Source organism: Canis aureus, chromosome X, assembly GCF_053574225.1.
Source record: "Canis aureus isolate CA01 chromosome X, VMU_Caureus_v.1.0, whole genome shotgun sequence".
In the NCBI taxonomy this organism is placed as follows: Eukaryota; Metazoa; Chordata; class Mammalia; order Carnivora; family Canidae; genus Canis; species Canis aureus.
The window spans coordinates 22,652,194-22,672,157 of record NC_135649.1 but is presented as its reverse complement, the minus strand read 5'-3'; the positions used below and the strand labels follow the sequence as shown (position 1 = coordinate 22,672,157).

Below are 19,964 nucleotides of genomic sequence, written 5' to 3'. Positions count from 1 at the left end.
CCCCATAGAATGTGGGCTACTGAACTGGGTGCTATTCTCAATATCCTTTAGCCTCTTTGGGGGAAGAGAGAATAGTTTCGCTGAAAGGTCTTGCTAAATTTTATTCCATTCCCCTTGCCAAAAATACACCTTTTTTTCCTTTATGTTTGGGTTGTGCTTTTTTCCCCAGGCTTGAATTAAGCAGGTGCTCCCAAGTTCTGGACTCAAAAAACTCCTTGTGCTTGGGGTGCCTGGCTGGCTCAGTTGGTAGAGTGTGCAACGCTCCATCTCAGGGTAGCGAGTTCAAGTGCTGAATTGGACATGGAGCCTACTTAAAGTAAAAATTAAAAAAATAAATAAAAATAAAAACTCTCATGCTTAAAAAAAAAAAACCTACTGCAGGGTATCCACTAGGTGCCAGGCACTGTTCTAAGTGCTTAACATCCAAGAACTCATCTGATCTTTGTAATATTTTCGGGAAGTATTTATTAGCCCCCATTTTATAAGTGAGAAAACTGAGGCTCAGATAGAAATTAAGGGTCTAAAGTAACATTACTAGGAAATGGCAGGGCCAGGATTCCAACCATGTCTGTCTAACTTTAGAGACTGTGTGTCGGCGCTAAATGGGAAGAGAAAGACTAAAGGAAGCTAACACTCAGAATTGAGTCTTTAATGTGCAAGAAGAGAAGCCAGGTCTGGGCCTCAGTTTCCCCACTATGGAATAAGAGGATTAGATTAAATCATCCATCTATTCATTCACTGACAAATTACTTGTAGAAGGCCTACCCCATGCCATAGTAAGAGATTTTGGCAGGAGAGAAAGGAGGCTGTGATAGACAGTTGAGAAATATTGGGTCCCTTCATCCAAGGAAGTGGGAATATTGTTGGAGAGTCAGCAAGCAGACTGTAGAAGTGCTTAATAAAGAGCCAACCAAGCTCAGTCTGTTGGGGGAAACCCCCAGGAGCAGTTAACTTCCATGGGGAGGGAGTGGGGACCAGGGAAAATGCATGGAAGAACCAGCTTGAGTAATGTTTGAATGGGATTTCAACAAGCCCAGAAGGGCATAGAAAATGCTGAAGGAGCAGTCAAGAAAGCGCTTATCTTGTCTGAGGAATGGTGAGAGGGCTGATTTGGTGGTAACAGAGACTTTGTGAGGGACATGGATGAGAAGGAGGCTGGAACAAGATCAGGAAGGGCCATGGAAGCTAGGTGAAGGCTTATGGAGTTGATTTTGTTGGCGGTGGGCAGCCACCGCTGGTTTTCCAGGAGGCAGATGATATCTTAGTTTCTTCCACCTCTAACACTGTCTGTTTGATTAAAAACCTTGTTAAGTGCCTAGGAGTCTTAGGGAAGCAGGGAGGCTTGACCTCAAGAGGCCTCTGGGGTGATTTTAGCCCCCTTCCTCATTTTCCCCCCTTTGGCTATAAAATCCAGAAAGGCTGTTAGTTGTTTACAGAGTTAAGTTTAACCAGACATGCTGTCTCCCCATCTAAACCTAGGGCTCTTAGGGGGCAGAGAATAGGCTTTCCTCAGCGTGCAGTGGGCTGTTGGAATGCATCTCTAGCAGCAACCTGCTGCAGTAGGGTTTGTGCATGAGAGATATATGAAGAGTGAACAGGGTCAAGGACTTCTCCCCCACGGCCCTTCCCAGGGCATAAAGGGAAACACTACCCAGCACATAGTGTGTGTAACTCTCAGTCAGCCCTGCTAACTTAGTACCATCCTCACTCTTTCTTTTCTGAACTTGCAAGGCTCTTTCTGTACCCTTCTCTCCCCTAGTCTTCTTTCAACTAAGGTGGCTTAAAATGAGCCCTTTGACAGTCCTGAAACTGAGTTCCAAATCTGACTTCACGTTCAACTGACTGGGGCCGGCAGGGGACAAAGAGATGACCAGAAGCTTCAAATTCGTTTCCTTCTGACACTCTAATGAATCTAAACCACTGAAATTGTTGTCATTGTTGTTGCTGTCCTTGTCACAGGACTGGGCTGTTTTACCAGAGACACAAGGAAGGCCTCTGATTTCAGAACAAAGCAGAGAATTGGAGCACTTATCCTATGAATTAAGTCAGAGGTTGGTTTGAGGTCTAAATTACCCCAGGGAACCCCAAATGCCCTGTTTTGTCTGGTTGGCTTCAGGAGGGCAGAGCCCAGGCCTGTGTCACCCCTAGATCTCTGCTCTAGGGAGGCTGGTGATGCTGATTCTGATAATAGTAACACTTGATTGAGTCCAGTAGTTTATGGTGCACAAAATTCTTTCCCATACACTATCACATTGTATGCTCAGGGGTGCGCTTGTGAGAGAGGCGGGGCAGACACATTGATTTCCATATTTTAGAATTGAGAGGAAGACCCAAAACATAGTATCTGGCATTAAGCTAGCACTACTCCAATGTTGGGTCTTGCTTGAGGTCCTACTGCTAGCCATCAACAAGACAGAACTAGGATTTGGTTCTCAGAACTCTCTAAACAGTCCTCTTTCCGTTACACCATGCTGACTCTCTGAGGGTCCAGGCCAGTAGCTGTTATTGATGGAAGAAACAATTATTTAAAAATCTGCATGAAAAGGAACATTTTGGCATGACATGGGGGTGCTATGCCATGTTGAAAAGAACTCTGGATGTGGGATCAGGATTGCTGGGATTGAGTCCTGGTTCAGGAACTCACTAGCTATGTGACTTAATTTTATTTTTAAAAAATTTTATTTATTTATTCATGAGAGACATAGAGCGAGAGACACAGGCAGAGGGAGAAGCAGGCTCCATGCAGGGAGCCTGATGTGAGACTTGATCCTGGGCCTCCAGGATCACAACTTGGGCCTAATGCGGTGCTAAACCACTGAGCCACCCGGGCTGCCCCACCATATGACTTAAATAAGCCACTCATAGATGCTCAAAGACTCAGTTTTCTCAATTATAAAATCAAGAGTTGTAGTGAGAAACAAATGAAATAACACAAGTGGAAGGGCTTTGTAGACATCCTGACATTGTACAAGGGTATTATTATGATTGTGTTGTGGTTCTAGCCTCAAATAAAATAATCATTAATCTCTACTCTTTACAAGGTTTCCCACAGCTCTCCCTACCCTGCTCCTTGATTTCCCATCACCTCCCATAGGGCAGGAAGTGTGGCCCCCAACAGGAAGGGCTCAGAGAAGCTGGAGCTTGAGCCAGGAAATAACCATCTTGCCCCAATGTTCATTTCACCAGATAAATGATGCAGCCAAATGGTGAGATACAGATGAATGGAGAACAGAGGTGTCCAGAATCCATTTCAGCCTCAAAGCAAAGAAAAAAGTAGCCCCAGGGCCCCAAGACCCTTAAGAGAAGTGGAAATTTAGTAATTACCAGATGAATTAAAATCAGCAAAGACAGCTAATTTAAATCAAAGCAGAATCGGTGGGGCCTGCATTATTAGGCCCAATAGAGGTGATCCCTCAGACCTTAATAATACCTTTAGAATTTGTATGTTGATTAGTTTAAAGGAATCTTTTTCAAATTTTCACTTTCCCTTGGTGCAACTTAGGTCAAACATTTTTTAAAGTGTGTGTGTGTTGGGGGCGGAGTATGTACAGGAGGGTGGGAATGACCAAGTAAGACAGCTAGGGAAGAAGTTCCCAAAGCAAGCAAAATGGCAAGTGATATGTTCACGTTGCTGGCAGTACATTTTGAGGCTGTTGAGGACAATCCAGAGGGGTCACAGAACACCAGGCCTTAGACAACAGAAAAGCCACTGCTACCTTTGTGGCTTACCCTCCTCCACAATACTCCTCCTTTAAACCAGGTGAGGGAGACATACCCGGCAAGTCTCACCTGCCATCTCTAAAGTCCTTTCAACAGAAAGAAGACACCCCATAGCTTAGAGATGGAACCTCTGTGGGCCTGGGACAAAAGAGGGGGGCAGGGAGGAGGAGGAGGAAGACATTAATCCATCAGGGCTTCCTTCTAGTCCAAATGACCCTCTGGCTTCCTTAGTATAGATAAATATATAATAAATAATATCAATATATCTGCACATAAAGATTTTTTTTTCAAATTCCTGCTATTCATTTTGCATTCCGTGTTTACAAAGCCCTGAACCCTCCAGGAACTGCTGGGCACCTCCCCGAATACCCTCTATGCTGAGGCGATGCCTTTGAAGTCCCAACCACGGGTTCAGGGTTGGAGCTGCTAAGAAACACCCTAATACTGAAAGCAAGTCTGCCGTTAGCTTCAGCTCCTTCGCAAGCTACTCTCCTCCTCGGAGTTAATGTAAAGTCATCAGAGTTCCAATGTGGACCGCAGGCTTTTCAGCTCTTCAGTCCTGGGGTTGGCAGGATGGCCTGGGATGTAAACACATATGAGGATTTATTCCTTTGGCCAGGCGGGGAGTCATTAGAGTAAAGGGTAAGGGTCAAGGGGGCTCGGTTTGGTGACTGAGGAACCTGGGAGGGTGGGGGGGGGGAGCGGGCAGAAGCCAAGAGTTTTCCTCGAGCCAGGTTTTTGGCCCCAAGTCGTTCAGGCTTCCCCATTTACAGACCTTTCATCCCCCTCCTCCTCCCTCCTCCCTCCTCCCTCCTCCCTCGGGCCTCTCGCTCCAGGCACCCCCTCCCCAAAGGTGCCTCCACGCTCGGGCCAGGGGCTATCCTTTGAAAGCAGCCCAGAGGGTTTGCAGCACCGAAGGTTGCCACGAAGGGTGGGCCGCTCGGGAGACGCGAGGCAAGGCAGCGAGCCCCGGCATTTCCCCTTCCCCGGCACCTGTCCCACTTCGGCGCCGGGGCTGGGGCTGCGCCCGCGGGCGGCCTCGGTGCACGAGCGCCAGAGCGTTGCACCGAGGTCGCCCGGGTTAGGGAAGTGGGGGGCCGGGGAAGGGGCGGGGCGTCCGGCGGGCGCGCGCCGCCCCTTGCATGCAAGACCCCACGCCCCCCCATATACGGAGGCTAAACGGAGATAGAGAGTCACACATAAAGCACGAGCGAAAACGCTCGCTCTCCGACCCCGAGCGGCGTTGCTCTCCGCCCCCCCCCTTCCTGGAGCTGGGGGCTGGCCGGGGAAGGTGGCTCCGTTCTTCCCTCGTGGCCAGTGCGGGGTCTGTGGCTGCCCGGAGAGGTTCCGGCTTCCCCGGGGCTGGCAGGGGGAGCCCCGAGAACTGCAGGCCCGCCCCCCCTTCCTCCTCCTCCTCCTTCCCCTCCTCCCCCACGTGTCCTCCCGGAGCCCAGAGGCCTGATCCCAGCACCCCCCCGCCACCTCCCTCCTCCTCTCGCTTCGCCCGCTTCCCCGGCGGCGTGGAGAAGAGCAAAGTTGCGACAGCGGCCGGGGGGGCTCTGCCCAGGTGAAGGGGCGCCGTGGGGGGTGGGGGATGGCGCGGCCCTGCGGCGGGGGCGGAGGGAAGATAAAGAAACTTGCTTTCCGCGGCCCCCACCCCGCGCGGGTTCAGATCTTGCGTGGACCGAGCCCTCGTGGCGAGACGCGGCAACGCCGCTGGGACCGAGGCCGGCACCGGGAGCCAGACCCGGACCGCGCGCCTGGGCCGGCTCGGCGGGCGCAGGCAGCGGGCCAGGCCGGCACCCAGGCAAGGGCGGGGTGGGTGGCCGTACACTGGACCGAACCAGAGACTCCAGTGGCCTGGGCGCGGGCCGAACCCGGACCGGGCCGAGTTGGGTGGCGAAGTAGGACGTGGATTCGGGGGCGGGGCGCGGCGGGAGGGGGAAACCAGGCCCCGCCGGACTGGCCTGGGCGTGGGGGCGGGGGGCGAGTTCGGGGCACTTGCTGGGCTCGGGACCGAGCGGTAGGGCGGGGCGGCGCTAGGGGCTGGGCCGGACCCGCGGGGAGAGGGCGAAGGGGGGAGCCGGGGGTGGAGTAGGGGCGTGGAGTTGCGAGCGGGGTCTGGCCTCGGCCGGGGGCGAAGGTAGATCCGCGGGGCCGACAGCGGAGGGAGGGAGGCCCGCAGCGGCGCGGCGGCGGCGAAGGCCAGCTTCCGCGGAGTTTGTGCCCGGGCTTCCCGGGCTCCGGCCGCCTCACGCGCACAAATGGGGCTAGGGGACTGACTGGTAAGCAACTACGAGTGTTAGACGGTGTTTGGCGGCGATTCCGGGAAAAGCAAGGAAAGACACCGTCTGCATTTATGCCGCACCCCCCACCCACCTCTTAGCATCTGGATTTTGCTCTCAGGGGGCCGCGGACCCTCCTTACCACAACCCTTTCACTCTCCTGCACTCCCACCGGCTCCCCCCACTTCCTAGGCCATCTGACTCCCCTAGGGGTGTGTGTTTGAGGGTGGACGACGGCGTGGCGGGGGCGGCAGTATACTCTCCCTCCCGCGGCAGCAGCCTAGTTCGTATCGTATTCCTATATGTAGCGTCGCTTCGAGTCGTGTGGACATTTGGGTTAAGATAACGTACCCCCTTTTCCCCCTCAAGCGATTTGATGGCTTCTAAGGAAAGGGAGGAATCCCTGGGTTTCCACGCCTACAGCGAGGTTTGAGGATTGAGATTCACCCCCAGCTCACTTCCACTACCAACCCCACTTTCCTTGTAAGCCTTTTCCCCGGGGATCTGAACTTTGGGGGGGGCGGTATTAATGTGCTTCTCTTCTCTACACAGGGTCGGCGTGGCCAAGGACGGCTAGTCTCTGAGAGAAAGTAGCCACCAATCCAACTTGGGTCGCCCCCACTATTACTTCGGTGAGGGGGGCAACGCTAAGGAGATACTGGTGGGTAGCGACCCAGTATAAAGGAGGGGGCTGGGTAGTCGCCCCCGGAGGGACTCCGTTTCTTGTGAGGTAGGAAGAAGCGAGCCCAGGCTTCAGGGGAGGGTTCTGGAGAGGGGCATGGGGGGTGGCGACGACCGGGGCGGGGAAGAAGGGGGAGTCACGCCCTGCCAGCAAGGGGGCTTCCCTCAGGTCCCTGGGAGAAGGGGACTGAATGTCTGTTTTGTGCTGCCCGACAGGGGAGATCTGGGGTCTCTGGATTTGCACATTGGATCGGGCACCAGTGGCCTGAGAAAGTCAGGTCGGGGCATATGGTGGAGAGCCTTGGGGGGAAAGAAACAGAAACCCCTGGCCTTGGCGCCCTGATCTTTTCCTTTCCTCAATCTTCTCATTCGAGGGGCATTGAGGGCTGGGGGCGTGGGGCTCTTGCAGCCCCTAGGATTGAGCGCCTCCGCCTCTCCTGGGAGTCTAGCTTTTTGCCCGGCTTGCTGCAGCCACTGCTGCTGCCTCCCTCTCCGGAATCCGCTTGGTCCTCGCAGCGATCCCCTCCTCCTCCCCTCCCCTCCCAGTGTCACCGGGGCTGCTTGGCTCTGCCCCCTTCGCCGCCGCTTGCTCCCTGCTTTCGTCCCTCCCTCTCTCGCTCGCTCCCTCCCTTCGCCTCCACCTCCCCATTCCTCCCCCCCGACAGGTGGCATTCTGGGAGTTGTAGTCCCGTGGAGCGGCGGCTGGCGCCGCCCGCGAACCCCGCCGGACTCCACTTCCCGTCGAGCCCTGCGACCGGCACCCACTCCACCAGGCTTCGCTCGCACACACAGACACACACACACACCGCTCTCCCCCTCACTCTTTCGCTTGCCGCGGCTGCTGCCAGTGTGTGGCTCTGTCTCTCCTCCGCTTTGCCGAGCCCTCCCTTCTTCCTCTCAGTTCCTAGAGTCCGACCGCCGCCGCCGCCGAGAGAGAGGAGAAGGAGGTCGGTGGCGATAAGGGGCGGAAGGGGGGCATCAGATCGGGGCAGTATTAGGCGGGTGGAGGCTCAGAGTGGGTGAGAGGGAGCCCGGGTGGCGGCCTGAGCCTCCCCGCGGAGCCGACCCGGGAACAGGTGCGTCTTTTTTTTCTCTCCCCCAACCCCTCCACCCCTTTTGACTCCCCGGCTTTTTCGTATCCCCCCACCCGCTTCTTTCTATCTTAAGCCTTTCCTCAACCCTGTCCCTTCTTCGCCCCGCGGCCGCTCCGCTTGCCCCCCGGGGGCGCCGTCCTCTTCGTGTCCCCGGACGTAGCGCTCCCTGGAGCTCGCTCTGCCCTCGCCCCTCCCTTCGGGACAGCTCCCCTCCACTTCCACCTTCGTACCCCGTCCCTGCCCTACCCTACCCCCTCCTCACCCCCTTCTCCCTTAGCCAGGTGAGACTTGTTCGCCACGATCTGAGAGTCTTCTTCCTGGCTGGGCGGGGGTCTCCATGGAAACGGGGGTCGGGTTGATCCTGGGGGGGAACCATTGGAATTACCCCACTCCTCAGAAAGGGAGGTGGAGGCTACGGTCTTGTTAACTACCTGGCCCTAACAGCACCCCCCCACCTCGCCATCCAAGGATCCAGTGATCCGAAGGGAGGCTGGCCAGGAGGGCAGGGCGAGAAAGGGCTTGTTTTTTTGGGGGGGCGGCTGTCCGTGATGAAGTCTTGAAGAGACCTGGAGAAAATACCCTCCAACCTCTGAGGGGAGGTGCGACGGTTGCTCTTCAGGGCTGCTTTCTCCTCAGTGTTGGGGTGCGGAAACCATAGGGTAAGGGGTACCCCTAGGTGGCGGCGGGGCCTGGGTTCGGGAGTGGGAGTGCTGTGATGGGGGCAGGGGCAATTATCCGAGTCCCTGGAAAAAAGGCGGGGGATGACTTCGGAGCACCCTGGCTCCGCTGCCCTCGCTGTAGGGGCGGGGGCCGCCGGGCCGGGCGCGGCGGGGAGGGGGCTTAAATTGAAGGAGGATGAGATGGGGGCAATTCATACTAGCCCCGGCAAGCCAGGGGGAGATTCGGCGTTCAAGCTCTCCACCCGCTCCGCGCCAGGCCTGAGGCAAGGGGTCTGAGAGCGAAGCCGAGGGGTGGAAGGAGGGAGGCTCCGGTTACGGGGCCGGGTTTCGGGATCAGGGGCAATCCCTCAGCCCTTGAAGGAGGGAGAGGGATGGCCGCGAACCCCAGGGCTCCCCACCCCGGGTCCTAAGGGGCGTGAGGAACAGACAGCAGGCCCAGCGGAGCTGGATTCGAACGGATCGCGGCTGGGAAGTGGGGGGGGCTCACTGGTGGGCTTCGGGGGGAGCAGTCCGGCGGCGGGGCGGGCGGGCGGGGCGTGGGGCTCCGGCGGGCGGCGGGGCGGGGCCGGGGCGGCGCTGCTGCCGCCGCCGCCGCTGCCGCCGCCGCTGCTGCTCCTGCTGGGGCCGCCGCAGCCGTTGCTGCCGCCGCCGCCGCCGCTTCTGGGCGGGGAACGGAGGCCAAAGGGAGTCCCGTGCCGGGGCAGAGGGCGCAGGCGGTGCGTGGTGGGGAGGGGGCCGTCCTGGGGGCGGGGGCAGGCGGGGGGTGGAGCCCCCGACGGGGGGCGGTACGAGCCCGGACGACGACGACGAAGAGCCCCGGGGGCCGGGTGCATGGAGGACGAGGTGCTGGGAGAAGGAAGGGGGGGTGGGTCCCGCGACGGGCCTCGTGGGCTTGGCTCCTTGAGGTTCTGCTTCGGGACAGAGCCCTGCAGGGGCGCCCAGAGGCCCGGGAAGGGACAGGGAGGTGAATTGGACGGTGGAGGGGGCCCTCCTCGCCGGGGTCCCGCCGAGGGGAAGGCTGGGCCAGAGGGACGTCCGGGGTAGGGCTGGGAGGAGCCGACCGCACCTCGGCTGGGGATTTCGTGTTATGGAGGGGCGGGAGATTTTTGTAGGGAAAGATGTGATCGAGGGGAAAGGCGAGAGGGAAGCACACCGCAAGCCGGGAGGCCAACAGCCCAGGCCATTGGAGGTGCCCTTCTGTTCCGCCCGCACCTCCCCCCTTCCCCAGGGCCAGCACTATGTTTTTGTTTTATTGTTTTGAAATTTTCAGTGTTGGCTGTAGGAAGCTGTCGATGTGGTGATACTTATTCATTATTGGTGTCTCCTAGAGTAGACAGTAAGGACAGGCGTCGCTTGGCGAGGATGCGTCTAGCCCGGGGTTTAGGGGCTCTTTACGCGAGAGCGGGAAGGGGGCTTGCTAACTTCGTGCGAGAGCTGAATACTCTCAAGGCAGTTTGGAGATTGTCCCCGTCGCACAGAGGTGGAGTACAATTGCAAAAATCTTTGATGAGACTTCTGGGGGTGCAGTTGTACGTTAGTGTTATCCTGGTTGGCCACATGGCTCTTTCAGCTTAGAAGGGGATTTCTCAAAGTCTGGCCCCTGACAAACGTTGGGAAAATGAACAGGGGACGAATTTGGTGTTGGAAGTGGACTAGGTTTGTAATAAAATCCCAAGGTTGGAAGGGACTTTAAAGGTCATCTCATTCTCTGTTTACCTAACCTGTCCTTGAATGTTGGGATAGAGGGAGCTTTATTTTAGGGGAGATGGAGCAGAGTTTAGGGTTACTCAAATTGGATGGCCATGTCAGCATGTGGTACTAAAGAAATTTGGAGGATCCCACTGGGGATTAAATGGGATAACCCAATCCCCAAAATCACCCAGAGGCTCCAAATAGAAGCAAAAGTTTGGGGGAGGAACCTGTAAAATTTTTATGGAAAAGCAAAGTTAGTAAGAAGGACTAGGGGAACTAGCAGGAGCAGGGGACTTAGTGACTCAAGTTAAGAGAATCTGAAGGTTGATAGAGTTTAAGAGGGACATGGTCGTTTTACGTAAGCCGCTATGTGGCTATTGATAGGCAGACTCATCTCTTGATAAAGCAACTGAGGCAGCCACCTTTGGGATAGATGGGGAGGATAAGAGGCACAGGCCATTGGGCACAGAGCCTTACTCAAATTGACTTTAAGAGGGCTGACCCTGTTACCAGCTATGCAACAAGGGTAGGTTTCTTTCTATTCTGGCTCCCGGTGTCTTAGATGGAGGAGGAGGTTAAGAAGGACTGTTTCCTTAGAATAGGCCATAAGGAAAATACAGCAAATTATTGGGATAGAGCAGAAGAAAGCTAAGTCCCTGGCGAGTTCTGTTGTTGGAGTCTGAATTGGGCAGAATGGAGGGGAGTTCCAGAGGAAATGGTGGCAGCAGCAAGGACACACAGCGATCTGGCTGTTTTGATGACCTAGAGCTGGTAAGGCATAAACTCCCTATGACCTAGACTTTTTGGGGAAGCAAGAGGGTTTCCTTCAGGGGTCTGTTTGCTTTATTCATGCTGTAGTTCACTACATAGGAAAAAAAAGTTTAGTACAGGTGCCAGAGAACCTCACATGATGAGTTTGGATTATGGGTTTCAGAGAGGGGCTTCTTTTAGGGGAACAGAATTATGGGAGGAAATGATTTGAATACTAGAAAGAAGGAAGACAAAAGGAAAAGTCAAGAGGAGGTTGTTTAGGCAGTGAAGGGGGAAGAAAAGTGATCATCACTGGCTTCATGTTAGGGCCAACTAAGGAAAAAGTGGAACCCTGAAATTTCCAGGCTAAGGTTTTCCAAAGTAAAAAGTTTGAAGAACCTTGAAGGCTCTTTACACTTTCATGCTAGAATCATTAAGGTTGGTGCAAGACAGAGGACGATCTTGAGTAACAATAGGGTTGGAGAGAAACTGGCTTATAGGAAGAAATATACATGTATACCCATAGGGAAATAGAGAATTTAGAGATAGTATATAGGCTAAAAAATGCAGAATGTGAAAGAGGGTGGAATAAGGAGCCAAAGGGGGAAGATGTTTGTTTGCTCACATGTCATGTAGAGCTAGTGTCAGGGAAAGTAAAAAGTTGCCTTGGATAGCTGTTGTCCTGGGAGAGCCCAGGAAGTAGAGGTTAGCTGAGATCCAGGGCTCACAAGTCTAAGCATTAGTTAGAAAATTTAGACTAAAATAAGGGTACTGGATGGGGTAAGGAATTCACTGACCTAAGTAGAATGGCCTTAAAAGAAGGAGAATGTGGGAATACACCAGTTTTTCCATCTGCAAGTGGAAGGAATCCTAGATATAGGGAGGTGAATTATGGAAATTCCAGAGTGAAACAGGATAAAGAACAGCGGCCCTAGAGCCTTGGGCCAGAATTGAGGGGTGGGGTGGGTGTATGGAGGAGAGGTGCTAATCAAGGGTTGGGCATCTGGACTGGTTCATTGATTACAAGCTGAGCTCAATTTGAGAAGGAATAGAACGGCCACAGTAGGGTAGAGAGCTGTTTTCCAGCACCAGCCACCATCTGGGATTGAGAGAGGAGGAGTTCATGGTTAAGATTGGTGGGAAAATGAACACTAACTAGAGTGGCACAGAGAGAGCACGGGGAAAGTGGACATTGTTGGTATAAAGCAGATGGGAAAGGGGAGAAGCCACTGATGATTACGTAAGTGGGGAAGGAAGACCCTAGACCTTCAAGTTTTCAGAAGGAAAGGAAATTTCTTAATGCTGGAGTTCCAGTGAGGTATGAGTCTGTGCTTGCCAGAAGGTTTAGTGTCAGGATGGCCAAAGAGGGAGGTAATAAGAGGTAATCTATCTTTTGGCCACTAGGATACTAGTACAGTATTTTACATAATCTTACATACTAACTGGGATTTCTTTTTTTTTAAATATATTTTTAATTTATTTATGACAGTCACAGAGAGAGAGAGAGAGAGAGAGAGAGAGAGAGAGAGAGAGGCAGAGACACAGGCAGAGGGAGAAGCAGGCTCCATGCACCGGGAGCCCGACGTGGGACTCGATCCCGGGTCTCCAGGATCGCGCCCTGGGCCAAAGGCAGGCGCCAAACCGCTGCGCCACCCAGGGATCCCCTAACTGGGATTTCTTAATGCCAGTTTTTGAATGGTTATCCTTTAAGTAATGTAGAAACTGTTCTTTTTCTAAATTGTACCCTTTCCCACTGTTCATAACTTGAAAGCAGTCTTTCATGACAAAAACTTTCTTTGGTGAACTGAAGTTGAATTTTGGTCAAGAGTAAAATTTAACTCTGCCTTCAATCCCCATAATTCAAATATGCTGTTCTTTTTCCCTCTCCCCCCCCCTTTTTAAAAAGATTTTATTTATTTATTCATGAAAGACACAGAGAGAGGCAGAGACATACATAGGCAGAGGGAGAAGCAGGCTCTCCGAGGGGAAGCAATGTGGGACTTGATCCCAGGACCCTGGGATCAGGCCCTGAGTGTGAAGGCAGAGGCTTAACCACTGAGCCACCAGGCATTCCCCCGCCCCCTTTTTAAGCAGAAGCCATCCTTTCCCCATAAAACATTTAAAAATGGATAATTGTTTAAAAAGTGGCTGCAGGCTGCATGTCAAGGTCATATTTTCCCTGGTCAATGAATTGTGATGAATTTGAAGAGTGATGATTTATTATTTGTAAAATGTGGTGATTTTCAGATTTATTCGTTGAGAGTATGTGAGGCGGGATATGTCTTCATTTGGATTTTAAGAAGATCTTAAGTTAAGTGTCCGTGAAGAATTGAGAGTACTGAGGGGCAGCAAAGTTTTGTGTTTCAGGATTCTTTACCAACTGTCGGCTAAGGAACAAAATTTGTTACCTCATTGCTAAGGTATGCCTAGAAATCTTAGTGCCATTTAAGGGTATAGTCAAGTTTTGCTATAATGTTTGTGTCCCGGGACCAGGAAAACAAGCAGGCTTTCATTTTTCCAAGTTCTATAGAGAAGTGCACTGTACATGACTCTGATCCCCAGGATGAGTCAGTGCACTCTATACCTGGATCCATGAGGTGATTAGATGTCTCATGATGATGAGGCTTTACTCAGTTTAACTTGGTCGCACCTCATATAGGTTAGTGTCTTGCAGTGGTTCTCAAACTTTAGCATGTCTCAGAATCACCTGGAGGGCTTCGGAGACATACTGCCTTAAGTTAGAGTCCTTGCTGTTGTACTCCCTAACCGTGTGACAGGAAGCAAATCACTTAACTTTCTTGAGCCTCAGTTTTCTCATCTATAAAATGAGGATGATAACCCCAGTTTCACGGTACTCTGAGGATTGCACAAGATGATATCTACATAGCAGACCAGGTCCATAGCAGGAGCCCAATAAATGGCATCTATTATTATATTATAATCTAGTTTTTCTTATTCCGTTGAGTCCTATGACCTTTTATATTACTCTATGGTAAACATGGTGGCAGAATAAAAACCATAAATGGCTCTTGAGCACTCCCCATATATCTTGATTCTCTGTGCTCTTTCTCCATATTCCTGTTGTATTAGTACATATTTAGCATTTACAGTGTGATAGGAAGAAATAGCTTGGCTCATCACTCCATTATTGCATCCACCTTTGAGGTGGAAGTGGCAGCTTCTTTAGCAGCTGTGCTGTAACACTGCTCAGTATTTCAGGGCAGGAACTGAAGACTGTATATCCAGTTGAAACTTTAGGGGACATTTTGGGCTATGCTTAAAAAATGACCCAAGCCTAGTTTACTAGGGTGACATTTTAAACAACCATTGCTTTCTGAAAAGGGCTGCTGTATTTAATTATGACTGGTTGGGCTTTCCAGATGTCTCTGACATCTGGAAGTTCTACAAAGGCTGGTAGATAGAGCCTGGGTCTCTTATGGCTCTATGACAAGGATGTTCATCAGTGATTGGATGGTTGAAAACGTGTTTCAAATACTTCAGGTATCACCAAACCAAACTTCTCAACACTGAAAAAAGATGGACTATAATATAGAGATCCTTTCTGCAACCAGAGTGGACTTTGATGCCAACAGTCAGCTATGCCAATATAGGGAGAGAGTGATAGCAGGCCAATTTCAAACAATAGATTAGTTCACAAATTAATAAATTTTTTTTGGCTTGGAAATGTGTTATTATTCTCTACCTGTCCCCCTACCCAGCAGATTTACCTTCCAATTTATATTCTGCTTAGGCAGACATTAAAATGCGTTGTTCCCTGAGTACACATCTACTATAAGTAGCAGAAGGCAGTCCATCAATTGGCTGGGTTTAAAAATTAGCTGCGGCTAAACCACGCTCAGATAACTGGAAGTTGACTTTGTTTTGCCCTGGCCTGATTGTATTTCTGTGACTGTCTTTATTGTGGAAGCAAGGAAAAGAAGGAAGAGAAAGTGTATGTGAGAGTAAGGGAAGTAAAAGGCATCCACAGACCCAGTGCTTTTTACAGGGATTCTTGGTTTCCATATGACCTAGAGAGGATTTCAGTTTTTCCCAGTAGTTTAGTAAGTATTCACTGAGCACATACTATATGCCTTGTATTATGCTAGACACTATTGGGAGTGGTGATTAAAAGAAATAGAAAATATTCTTTCTAGCCTTGGGGAACCTGTAGATTGGTAAGAGGTTGAGTCAATACTGAGAGTTCGAAACTCTGTGAGGTAATTGTGTGTGTGTACCCACATACTATATATATATACTATATGTTATTATATACACATACACATTACATATACACTATGTGTATGCATATATATTATATAATGTATGCATATATATTATATAATATATATGCATACATTATATGTATGTACTATATATTATATATACACATACACATAATGTGTATAAATACTATATACTGTATATACACATACATATGCATTATATGTATATACTCTATCGTATATATACTATGATAAGTATATATGTGTATATATACTATATATGTATGTGTATATATTTATATATATGAGTAATTTATATAAAATGAGTTGGTGAGAGTAGAAAAAATAGTCTGATAATGGCTTTTCCAAATATTTGTGTGGGAGGTCCAGGAGACAAAAAAAGGCAAAAGTTTGTTGAGGAGGAATCCTCTTTAGATGAAAAATTCCATATCATGAATGCAGTATATTGAAATGGAGATGCCCAAGGGCCACTGTCAAAGTCCGTGGCATGGAAGACACAGAAGCTCCCAAAAGGGATTCAGGTCTCAGATGGCAATGATCCAACTTTCAAGTGTGAAAGACACACCAAATATTCACATGGTTCTTCTGAAGACCAAGACTGAGGAAAGCCAACTCTTATTTTTCATCTAGGAGAAATGAGAAGTGCTAAAAAACAAAAATGACCATAGTTACTTAAAGTGCCATTTTGAGGTGGCTTTGCATTTTGAAAAGGACTGATGAATTTCATGGTGATCGCTTAGGTTTTCTAGCAATTGGTGATATCTAGAAGTGGCATAAAGTCTTGTGGCTAGATCCTAGGTCTAGCTAGTATAAAGCTATGATGAGATGTTTTCCTTAAATGGGGTAAAATTATTTCCTTACAGCAGGAGATGGAAGTACTATTTGAATAATAGGGAAAAAGTACGGCAGTGGGTAGAAAAGCTAAACAAACTGGTGGTATGAAAATGGTGAGAGATGAAAACTTTTGCTTTTTTCCTCCTTTATTGTTGGAATTGATTACCTTTGGTCCTTCAACTTTATTTTTTTAAAGCAAGCTCCACACCTAACGTGCGGCTTGAACTCATGACCCTCAGATCAAGAGTCACACACTCTCCTGACTGACCCAGCCCGGTGTCTCCTATTCTCAACTTGAAGTAGGGACTCATTTATTCCCATTTTGCAGATGATGCAGTAAATGGACATAATGGGGGACTAGAGAGGCTGGCAGGTAGGGGCTGAAAATGCTCTCCCCAACCACCCTCCAACACACACACAGTACAGGCTCTGGATAATAGACTATATCACTCTTCAGCAGTGTTGCTACTGTGTGACCAGATCTAGGCTCTGAATGGATTTTGGCAGGGTTGTTTTGTTTTGTTTTGTTTAAGATTTTATTTATTTATTCATGAGAGACACAGAGAGAGAGAGAGGCAGAGACACAGGCAGAGGGAGAAGCAGGCTCCAGGAAGAGAGCCTGACATGGGACTCGATCCCGGGTCTCCAGGATCACACCCTGGGCTGAAGGCGGTGCTAAACCACTGAGCCACCTGGGCTGCCCGATTTTGGCAGTTTTTAAACATCAAATTGCCTCTGAATGAGTGGGGATCCAGCACTAGTGAGGCAATTGAGAAAGAGTATGGTTGGGATTGGAAAGGGTTAGGATGGTAATAGTAATCTCCGAAGTGTGCAGGGAGATTGCAAGCCCTGGCCAGTCAAGGTAACTACATTCATTTGAATGAGTAAGCTCTTGTATGTTTGTTTGTTTGTTTATTTATTTATTTAAATTTTTATTTATTTATGATAGTCACACACACACACACAGAGGCAGAGACACAGGCAGAGGGAGGAGAAGTGGGCTCCATGCAGGGAGCCCAATGCAGGACTCGATCCCAGGACTCCAGGATCGCACCCTGAGCCAAAGGCAAACGCTCAACCACTGAGCCACCCAGGCGTCCCAAACTCTTGTATGTTTAACAGATAGTTAAAATAGTTTTGTATCCAACAGTCTCATAAATGTTTATGGGCCAGGTTTTTAAACATGGAGGTAGCAAGGAGTCTATGAAGGTGTTCATGCTATAGCCGCATGCGGGCAACTACTTAGTCTTCTCAGTAAATAGAGGAATTAAATGTATCTGGGAACAAGATGCAGTGTCTCCTATAAGACTTATCCCTTGGGGTAGAACCAGTAGAAATATTTGGGTAGAAAAAACCCCCCAGGGGAACTAGAAAGTGCTACAGTAGATTAGTCAGGCAGAAGGCTGGGATGAACAGTGCAGAGGGCCCCTTCCTCCTTTCAGTTGCCCAGCAGATTATTTCTAGTTGATTGTGTGTGTGTGTGTGTGTGTGTGTGTGTGTGTGTATGTATTTGTGTATGGTAGTGTGTAGTGATAGAGGAATCTATTTGCATGAAGGGAAGCAAAGTAAAGTGATTGGGGCATGTATAAGGGACTCTCGAGTTTCAGGGAATGATATTTGGTTAATGGTAGGGAAAGGTAAGGGGATGTAGATATTGGAGGGAAAGCCTGTGGAAGATATTAGAATATCTTTCTATGGGAAATCATTAAATTAGGACAATTTACATTGGGAGAACTTCCTCATGAGGGGATGAGGTTTGGGATATACGATCAAGTAGGGAAAACAGGAACACTAGTCTCCTGTTGAGTACACATGGAAGAAGGCAAAGCAACAGGGAGAGTCAGATCTGTGGTAGGGGTTCCATATCTAAAGGCAGGTAAAGTTATCCTTATTAGGTATGGGTACACTTTCCTGTTGAAAACACTGATTTTGAGACATTTTGACCTCTCTCTAAAGGCACTTCAATGACTAGACGGAAGTCCTAGCCTCTTCCCTCAGCCCTTGGATCTAAATGCCAATGGTCTCTTGGATCTCCTTGGGGGTGTCTTAGAGGCCACTTTTTCCAAAGTGGGGTAATGGGCTGGCTTCTCCTTTGATTTTGTGAGGTTTGAAGGTGGATGTCTCTGTCTTATGGGAGCTGTGCCCAGAGCTCTGAATTTCTGCTGGAGCAATAGGTCCCAAAGTTGGTTTTCGTTACACATTAGTCATCACTGACCCAACCCTCCTTCTTAAACATCTACTGGCCCCGCCTATTCTCTTGAGAACAGATTCAGGGCCAGGCTTCAAGAAGAATATTTTCCGGCTCTTTCATTTTTTAAAATCATAATTGCTTCCAGGTCACCAGACAATATGAACCAAAAGAAGCCTGGAGGAGTACTACCAGATTTAGTTAACTGAGACCTTAATCTTGAATTTCTAATGTATTGGCTAGGTGGTAAGAGTCCAGCCATGAATAAACGGGCAGGTTTCGTGCTATATGTAAGGGGCCTAGTTGTATTGCATATGTTACCAGCGCCCAATTGTTCTGCACATAGAGGGTCTTTGGTTACCAAGAAATCTACGTGATTCTGGGGAACTCACTGGAGAAACACCCTGTCCAGCCATGTTCAAGGTTAACGTTTTACCAAGGTAAAGACATTTTGTCAGATAGATGCTGTGTTACCACCTTTCATGCCCTTCTCTTCCTCATACGCATGATGACCATACTTTTGCTTGTAGTTGTTGTGAAATATGCTTGTTTTGGCATCTTCATTTCAAAACAAAACAAAAAATGTCCACCCAATCTGTAAAATCTCCTTTGAGATTTTTGTGCTGCCCATCTCCTGTTACCAGCTCCCCTAACCCTGACTTGGATTATAATTTGATGTTCTTCCCCTTTTGATAACATATTCTATCTAAACTTTTCTAAAATGTCTGTGTTCAGTGCTTCCCCATAGTGTTTCAGTTTGGCCCATGATGGTGAAATATCTCAGGTTCCCCTATTTCATTTTTTCTCTTTTAGTTGTTATATTCTGTGGGCTTCTCTTTTATGCCTTCCACACCTGCCCTTGTCTTCTAGTGTTTTTTTCTTTTCTTTTGGATTTTCTGGGGGAAAGATCTCTGCTTCATTATGGTTTGTCTTCTACTACCTGCTCGCCCTTAGCTTAGCTGCTATTTTCACCGTTTTAAAGTTATTGCTCTCCTGTTAGTCCATTTTCTTTTTGGCTTCCCCTGTTTTGTGGTGTGCCAATTATGTCTGACTGCTTACTTTCTGCTGTTGGCTTGCTAGATTCATCCCCTTGGATCTTGGTCGGTCCCTCTACTTAAGGTGTGTGCATGTGCCTGCTAAATCGAAACGGTGCATGTCTTTATTTTTTCAGCCAGTGCTTTATCCCGTCGGGTTGGTGGAGCATGTGCTCTCCTTTGTTCTCACTGTGAGTTGGATGTGCCTTTTGAGTTTTTCCCTCCAAAGTGGGGATAGCTCACAGTGGTCCCACTGCCTTCCAGGCAGTGACCAGCATTTGAGTCTGGGGCCATGCAGCTGTTCATTTCTTAACAATTACATGGTTGTGATATCTGGGAAAGTCCTTTGAGGTATTTTGTATCCTTGTGCCTGTGCTTCCTGAGCCACTCGGGATTACCAGGTTTCTTCGAAGTTCCTTTTAGGAGCTTTGCCTTCAGCCTTTCATGTGATGGTTCCCATCGGAAAGAGCAAGAGAGACATTGAGAAAGCATACCACATGTCAGTCGGGCTCTGTGAGCAGAAGCAAGTGGGTACCTAAGTGTGTACACCAGCAGAATCTACCAAGTGTGGTATGTCTGTAGGGTTTTTCCTTTTTTCTTACCTCTCCTGAGAAGTAGTGTACAGTAGAATGGTTACTAATTTGATTGGATATGATAAGGACGAAACAAAACACTAGGCCTACTGAACCAGAATCTCCAGGGCTGAAACTTACGAACCTCTAGTTTGAACAAGTACCTTGGTGATTCTGGCTTAGGAAACAT

General features: G+C 49.5%; 1 protein-coding gene across 6 annotated transcripts in view; it reads left to right on the top strand.

Annotated features, from left to right (window-relative positions):
• The first annotated feature begins 5,143 nt into the window (after window positions 1-5,143).
• The window catches only part of BCORL1 (BCL6 corepressor like 1), a 64,383-nt gene continuing 49,562 nt past the window's right edge, over window positions 5,144-19,964 (top strand). For 2 of the 6 annotated variants that reach the window (XM_077889272.1, XM_077889267.1), the window contains exon 1: window positions 7,454-7,633. The gene's annotated coding sequence lies outside the window, so the exon portion shown is untranslated. Of the gene's footprint in view, window positions 5,288-5,855; window positions 6,006-6,557; window positions 6,736-7,453; window positions 7,634-7,654; window positions 7,763-19,964 lie in introns of those variants that run through there. The other 4 variants (XM_077889269.1, XM_077889268.1, XM_077889270.1 and 1 more) reach the window with 4 other exon arrangements.